This window comes from Gymnoscopelus microlampas (assembly GCF_963454915.1).
Source record: "Gymnoscopelus microlampas genome assembly, chromosome: 21".
NCBI lineage: Eukaryota > Metazoa > Chordata > Actinopteri > Myctophiformes > Myctophidae > Gymnoscopelus > Gymnoscopelus microlampas.
Window position 1 is genome coordinate 23,416,656 of NC_139958.1, and position 8,580 is coordinate 23,425,235.

Genomic DNA, 8,580 nt, shown 5'->3' on the forward strand with positions numbered 1-8,580 from the left:
GGTGACTATAGGGTCCACCTCTATTTTGTATTTAGTGAAAATTAAAATGAATTCCAAAAGGGTCAGACAATTTATTTATCCTAGAGTCAAGTAGAGTCGTCCCCCCCCCCACACACACACACACACACACACACACACACACACACACACACACACACACACACACACACACACACACACACACACACACACACACACACACACACACACACACACACACACACATACACTAGTAAATATGACTAAGACATTTATACAGTTGTAACCTAAATCCTCTGTCAATCCTCCATCATTAGAATCAATGATAAATGCAGGTATAAAGGTTCTTCTTTATACTTTCGTATAAAGAAGTAGTTAAAGTATGGTGTGCATTTCAAGTTAAAGTTTGAACTTATTGAAATTATTTCACAGCTTATTTAACTACTATCTATTTGACTATTTTTATATGCTACGTTTGCTTGATGTAAATCAAAACTACGCAAGGAGATAATGTCAGACTGCAAGGGGTTGGGCTAAACTGCAAGTGGCACTGGTTGCACATCACTGCTATCATTATCTGGACAATACAGTAGCACAAGTGTATCAGCTTGCATTCTTGTGCAAAACTGAAGAAGAGACAAAGCAAAGTATGGGGACGGCAATCGGTAAAGGTAAGCATGTTATTTTTCACATTTAATTTTGAAAATGACTTAGAGTTTTTATGTTGTTGTTGTTTGTTTGTTTGTTTGTTTGTTTATTATTATTTATGTTTGAATAAACCCTAATAATGATATACTGTACAAGTCCCCATATAGCCTTAGACTCTATGGCATAGAGGCATTGTTATGTGGTGAGGATTTGCAAGAAGTGTTATGGGGGTGTAGTAGATTTAATACAAAAAACATGATTATTGTAATGCGTAATCATGCAATAGAATTATGGGCAGCAATCTCCCATAAATATTAATTGTGCATTTGCTGAAAATCTTAAAATCTATTTTATGCTGACAATTAGTTTCCTATCAGACAGGTATAGACAATGTATTGGAAAACATTGGAATTTATTGGAAGACTCATTTATCCCGTAGACTTTGATATGATGGACCTCAAATGGGGAGGATGTCATGATGAAACTGGAAGTAAATAAAACACCTTGAACAATACATCATAATCATTTTTTATTGTCACATGACATGATTGCAGATATAAAAGAGTGGGTAAATGTATTTTTAGTGCAAGCTCTTCATTGCAGTTACAGGAAGAGTTAGAATAGGTAAAGAGAGAATAGAGAAGAAATAAACACATAAGACATAACAAAAATATCACACCGAATAGAAATATCAGGAAGACAGAGTCAAATATAATAGCCTACATGCTGTAAGGCTCATACTTATACAATAACAATGAATAGATGGCACTATAGAAGGCAGAAATGTCAGAATTGTTTTTAACTACACAGAATCTTAAAAATACAGTAAAAGTAATTGATTTAACTATTATTATAGATTGCTTATTATCGCATTGTAAACATCACTGCTGCTTAGACATCTTATCAGTTTGTTTATTTTGGATTCTTACTGTATATACAGTATTGTATATACTGCACATTAAATGTACTAATAAAAGATTTCTGCTATTAATGAATGCTGAAAGTTTTAACCAGTATTGGCTTCTCCCTTTTTTCCCCACAAGAGTCCCATGCAAGCTTCAACTGTGGACATCAGCACTGCCTGGGTCCAATGAGCTTCCACAGAGAAGCCCTTGGAGAACAGTTGGCTCTGAAAATGAATAACCGATATGTGGAGAGAAATCGTGAGACTTTCCGAAATGGCTTGGCCTTCAGTACCCGTCCGGTCATCCTTGAGGAGAGGGTCCATTTGCGTGTGGAGCGCTGTGACCAGCACTGGAATGGAGCCCTGCGGTTGGGCTTTACTTCAATACCTCCCCCATCTTTCCCTAACCTTCCCTATGTTCTAGCCATTCCTAAATTTATCGGGACCCAAGGCTACTGGGCTTGTGCGCTGCCAAGTAGCCACACAAGGCCAGGGGCAGAGCTGTGTTTCTGGGTGACTTCTCAAGGGGCGATGATGTACAAAGGTCCAGATGGTCTGAAATATCGGCTTCTGCAGGGGGTGGATGTGAACAAGCCTCTGTGGGCCATGATAGATGTCTACGGACAGACACGAGCAGTGATGCTTTTAAGTAAGTAATATCATGAGCACGTACTTTTTCTTGTAACCACAAGCATCCCTAATTCTGGGGTGAGCATTTGTTGAAAATAGTAGAGTTACAATGCATCATACCACTACACGTTGTGAGCTTGTAGATCAGCTATTTTTGGTGAAGAGATTTGGAGTAGAGGGAAAAAGGAGAGGGCCAAGTATAGACACCTGGGATCCCGGTCAATGAATTATATACAGTACGGTTTAAGTGGTGTATCAAATAAAAAGATTGTGATTGTGTCTATCAGTTTAAATGAACTATTTGTTCTGCGTTCCACAGGAACAGAAAAGAAAGGGTTTTTGAAGAAGAAGAAGCAAAGATCTTGTCCAGTTCCCCCACCCCCATCTGCATCTGATGGGGACAGTTGCATGTGTGTGGACAGTGGTGATGTCTGCTGTAGCCCTCAAGACTTCAAGGATCCTTCAACTCACATTCCTTGCACTGGTTAGTATACAACATAACTGAATACTAATGCTATATTTGAATAATAACGAGAATGTCATTGACAACAAGGACATGGTACACATTAAAATCCTCAGTGTTAATTAACGGTAGCACGTTTTTTTGCAATGGCAGATTTGTCTGAAACCAGGCTAAATTAAGCCTTAAGCACAAGCACACTTTTTTTTTATCACTTTTCAAAACAACATCATGGTGTGGAATTGTTATGGCTTTATGCTGTAGATTATATAATATGTTGACCATAATGTGCAACCTTAAATGGGTTATTCGAGAGAGATTCCAAAGTAAACATTATTCTTATTTTCAATAGTTTTTCTTGTGTGTTCATGGAGAAAACTGTTTTTGAGTAAATACCAGCAGTGTTTTTCCATCATCCTTATTGAGCGTGGAAATGCACCTGATTTCTAAGGTTTAAATCTGGCTGTGACCTCACATTCCTGGTTGTTTATCTGTGAAAAGCAAACAGTGGTCGATATCCCGGGCATGCTCAGTATGTCTGAGCAAGAATTGACCACTGCTGCTCTACCAGCTCTCAGACCGAGTGTTATGTTTCACTGACTACATAACTCCATGTACAACAAGGAAATAAAAAAATGAATAATCAAAGAATTAAAGAATATCAGTATATCAGAGTATCAAGACAGTTTGTCCGTTGGCCCTAGTGCTTAATGTGCTTGAAGGTGTGCAAGGTTATAGGCCTACTACTAAGTTATAAGCATCTATCTGTGCTAGTGTCCTTGGCATTGTGTATTTGACAGTGTACTGATTTGACTTCCTCCAGGCACACAATCGCATGAGGAGTGTGTGGTATGTCGCTCTGCAACTGCGTGTGAGACTCTTCCATGCGGCCATCGGTGTCTCTGTTCTCATTGTGTTAGCCATGTCACAGCCCAGTTTGGAAACTGCCCACTTTGCCGCTGTCCGATTACATACACCAGCTGACGTTTAAGATGCAGTGAAGAAACACAGTGCCAGATAGCATCATGGGCTTGATGAAAACAGTGATCCATCAAATGTTCTCTACTGTGGTATGATCCAAAGTTCATAAATGTAAATAAAGAGAAAACTGAACTATCATATGCTTGTTAATAATGGCCATTGACTGAATTATTGTACAATATGACATTTTACCACACTGTAAGATCTTAGTCTCACCTACTGTATGTTGTAAGAATGATATGTATATATTTGTTTTGTTAAATCTAAATAATTGCATAATGTTTCTGGTCAAATCTGCCGTACAAATGTGTAAATGTGAATAGAGATTATTTCCAGTATCATCATGGATGTCAATAAAGTTATTGTTCCTACTGTTCCTGTTATTTTTTGTGAGCGTAGTGGGCAAAATGAAAAAGTGATGAAAGTATGTTCTGGGAATAGACAGACAGTCTTGACCTTTAACTGTAATGGGTACATTTAGTTGCTGGGACACCATAAGCACTTAGTGTACCTAATTTAGAGCATCAGATAAAATCTACAGTATAGAGAACATGATGTACAGATGTTTTGGGTGGAGGTTCCATATCTTACACGTGCATGAGGACCCGGCTACTGCATTCATTCAGTGCAGTTGTGAATGCTGTCATTCAGTCTGGTGGTGTACTACTTGCAGTGGATAATTGAGGAAAAAAAGGAAGGCTAACATACAGGTAGAAACACTATAAGACCACTCCTGCACCATTGTCTCCGGAGGTGATTTCATCTATTCAGATGACATCACTGGTGACACTTGATGGACCTCCACCATGGGGCTTTCGTCTGTCTGGTGGGAAGGAATTCAGGAGGCCTCTGACTATCTCCAAGGTATGCACTAGTGCACAGTATGTGTCAACAAATGTCCTTTGGGAATCAAAGCAATCATGCAATAGAATTATGGGGAGCAATCTACCATAAATATGAATTGTGCATTTACTGAAAATCTGAAAATCTATTTGAAGCTGAAAATTAGTGCAAACTTGAAAACTAGCCCACAACTTTTCCTATTAGACAGGCATAGACAATTTATTGGAAAACATCATAAAGACTTATCTATCCCGAACCCTCTGATATGATAAGGACATCAAATGGGGAGGATGTCATGATGAAACTGGAAGTAAAAAAACACATTAGTTCATTAGTTCATTAAAGTCTAATCTTATCTTGTAAGACATACACATACACTGTAATATCCTGGGAGTGATTTTAACTCTGGGGGTGTACAAATGTAACCAAAATGGACCTGTAACCGTAAGAGTCCATTTGGTTACATTTGTTTGGTTACATTTGTACATCTCTTGGGGTGGAGTTACAAATGGATAAATGAACACTATGAATTTACTGTGTATACTTACTGTATATGCCGAGAAGGTTGTTCATTACTTGTACTGTTTGTAGCGGATAAAATATTTAATAACTTTAATTATATATTTGTGTCTGTAGGTGAATGTGTCCAGTAGTGCTGAGCAAGCAAATTTACGACCTGGTGATGTCATATTGGAGATCAATGGAGAAAATGCTACAGGGATGCTACATATGGAAGCTCATGACTCCATCAAATACTGCAGCCATCAACTTACACTTCTTATATACAGGTAGGGGCACAGGAACTAATGGAACTTATACAGCATAACTTTTCCTTTTAACGTTAGAGTTGGATAACTGGCGGTTTGCATTTTTTCAGACCAAAATCAATCCTGTCAAGAGCCAGTCCTGTAAAGAATGAAAACCAGTCAAAACAGGTATTTAAAAAAGAAAAACATATTTTAAATATATGTCGGTTAATGTTTCAATAATGTCTTAACCAGTTAAGCTCTATACTTAAAAAATAGTCAATATACAAGCTCACAATGTTTGAACTTGTATAGCTACAATAGTTTTTGGAACATTTCTTTTAATGTTCACCTACCTACTGTAATGACATTACCAAAATAGGGACGCCAGGTTGAAAGTTCTTAATAAGATTTTTATTTAAATAAATAAACAAACAAATAAATAATAACAAATACTTTTTCATTTTCAGATTGCATTGAAAACATTGACCAAGGTCTTAAAAGCTAAATCTATGGAAACTGGGACTTCTAAAGAATTCCACTATCCTAACGTCATAGCATCACAAAGGCTTCTGCCTTCCAGTTTCTCTCAAGTTGGGAAAACTTATGAGCCCTTCTTTGTCAAGAGCAACAGGTAACTGGTCATATCATTTAAAGTAGTGTCACTATAAGATAATACTCAACTAACGACTGTGCAAGGATACCACATAATATTTAATTATGATCTGTCATCTCCCAATGTTCAGTTATGATGTCCCTAAGAAGAAGTATCCACTCCCTAAATTTGATGTTTGTCAAAAGATTCCGTGGAGCAGAGACATGACAACAGCCCCACGGCAGTCCAACACATTCCGTGTGTTACAGGAGGCATTGGAAGCTGGTCACACAAGTGAGACTTGGATCCCCCAGGGCTAGCACTACATCTTCCCTTGTCCGTATATAAAATGAGCATGAGTAATCATCACCTGGTTTCAATCCTTGGTCTCCTGCATGGGAAACCAAACAGGAGCATGTTTTTCGGATCCATTTCCACATTCAGAGTTAAATTAACTTTGTACCACTGTCTCATGGACATGTATTATTCATATCCAGGCGGATATACTTCTTATTTTCTTTTTAAGACATTCCACTTCATTGTCTTTTATTTCAGTGTTGTTTATTTGGTAGAAGTGACCCAACTTTTCTCCTTCCATGGCAGAGTCAGCCTTGGGTGCCTATGAGAGACTACAGCCTCCTCCTAAAAGACAATTCAACACCTTGTTTAGAGAGCAGAGATTCCGTACCTGTGAAAGCTGTGGTACTCCCATTGTGTAAGTATTCCTGTGGTCATTTGTGATGTAATATTCACATCAGAGAATTGATTGACATGGCAATGGACTTATGATATGATGTTGTCACAACAGAAATTATAGTGATGTTAAAATAATGCAACCAACCAGACATGGAGCCTGCACTCTTGTTTCTGTCTTGGTCTTGTCTCATGGATATGCACTTATGTACAGTGTACTTTGACATGCAGTAAACTTTGATATTGTGACTTTTTCTATCTGCCGTACCTTTTGCAGTTATGGATGGTACAGTAGTTATATTCTGTATAATGAGGGTGTAATGTAGCATGCAACCCTTCCTCAACAGTCGAGAAAAACTATTAATCTGCCTCCAAAACCACAATAGTAATTGCAGAGGTGGAAAGTTACTAAGTACATTTACTGATCGTAAAGTATTTTTGTGAAATTTGTGAAATGGGAATGGGAATGGGAATTTGTGAAATGGGACATTATGCATATTTAGTACTTTTACTTTTGGTACTTTAAGTATATTTCAATGCCAATTGATACTTTTAATACTTTCACTCAGGATTTGGAATAACGGACTTTGACTTGGAACAGAGTATTTCTACATTGCGGTATTGAGATACTTTTACAAGTAAAACATATTTTCACCACTGAGTAATTGAGTCTCTTATTATGTGTGCAGCACTCAAGCTGTCAGGATCAGAGAGGGACGCGTACGCCACCAGGAGTGCTACTGCTGTAACGACTGTGGTCTGAGTCTGCTGAGGAGAGGACACTTTTTGGTGGGAGAAGAACTCTTCTGTGGTAAACATGCGCGACAGAGATATCAAAACACAAGATGAGACAAATCAGTGGTGGAAAGTATAAGTACATTTACCCAAGTACTGTACTTAAGTACAATTTTGGGGTACTTTTACTTTACTGGAGTATTTACAATGTGTTATATATACTTCTACTCTACATCTATGAGGCAATTTTCATTTTTAACCAGTAGGTGTCAGTCTGCCAACATGCTCCATTTGATATCATATTTGAAATCTTATTACCAGAGGTTTAGCAGAATTCATGGTTTGTTTGTTCACTTAGAAAATTTCACTATACATGACATAAAGGCAAAACTATAAATTCAGGCACAAATGCGCTCTCCATTATTGGTGAAATTATCCTTGGATGTGATGTTTATGAAAATGTATACTCCTAATTCTGGCCTAATTCTGCTCATGAAATGTAACTGCAAACTTACATGTAGGCCTATGATGCATAAAGAATATTATTAGTCAAACAGAATTATTATCTTGGGATGTTTGCCCAGATGTTTACAACCACAAAGTTGTGCAGCACGATATAGAACTTTATACAAGATGGTATACTACAGTTCTATCATTTGTATTGTTATAAACATATACATTTATAGTATGCAGTATAGGCTATGCACTATTTACCCACAATACCCAGTGCTGCAGATTGACTGTATAACAGAGCATAATGTGATGTTATTTATTGAATGGATAAATTCCATCCTGACTTGACAGCAAACCATGTAATGTATTGTGATTATGATTATTTATACTATATTATGTATACTTATTTATACTATAGGCCCTTTAAGGTGTTCTTTTGTTTTAACTACTTAAGCCCTGCAATCTGGTATTTTTTGAACATTTTGAATTATATATTTTTTGTCATCTTCGGAAAATGTCTGAATGTTGTTTTGTTTTTTTGTTTACATTTCTGAAAGTATTTGCCCATTATGACATGTCCAAAATAGGGGCGCCAAGTTTAAAGTGGTTAAAGGGATAATGAGTCATCTCTCAGAGAGGAACGGGTAATTACATGGTAATCACCCCTGGGAGTCGCCTACTTTCCAGTATCCTCTGGCATCCATTTTAATTATGTCCTCAGGTTGTCTCTATCAGAATGCCCAATATAAATGCATGAGCTTATTTGAATATTTATGTATCTGTTGCTTCCATCAGAAAAGAAAATTACTCCTCATGTAGCAATTCATAAAAGGGAAATAACACTGGCTTTTTGAAGCACCAGTCCCCAGCCACCCCAGGGCAGACTAGCTAGACTTTATGCCTGTGGCTTCGG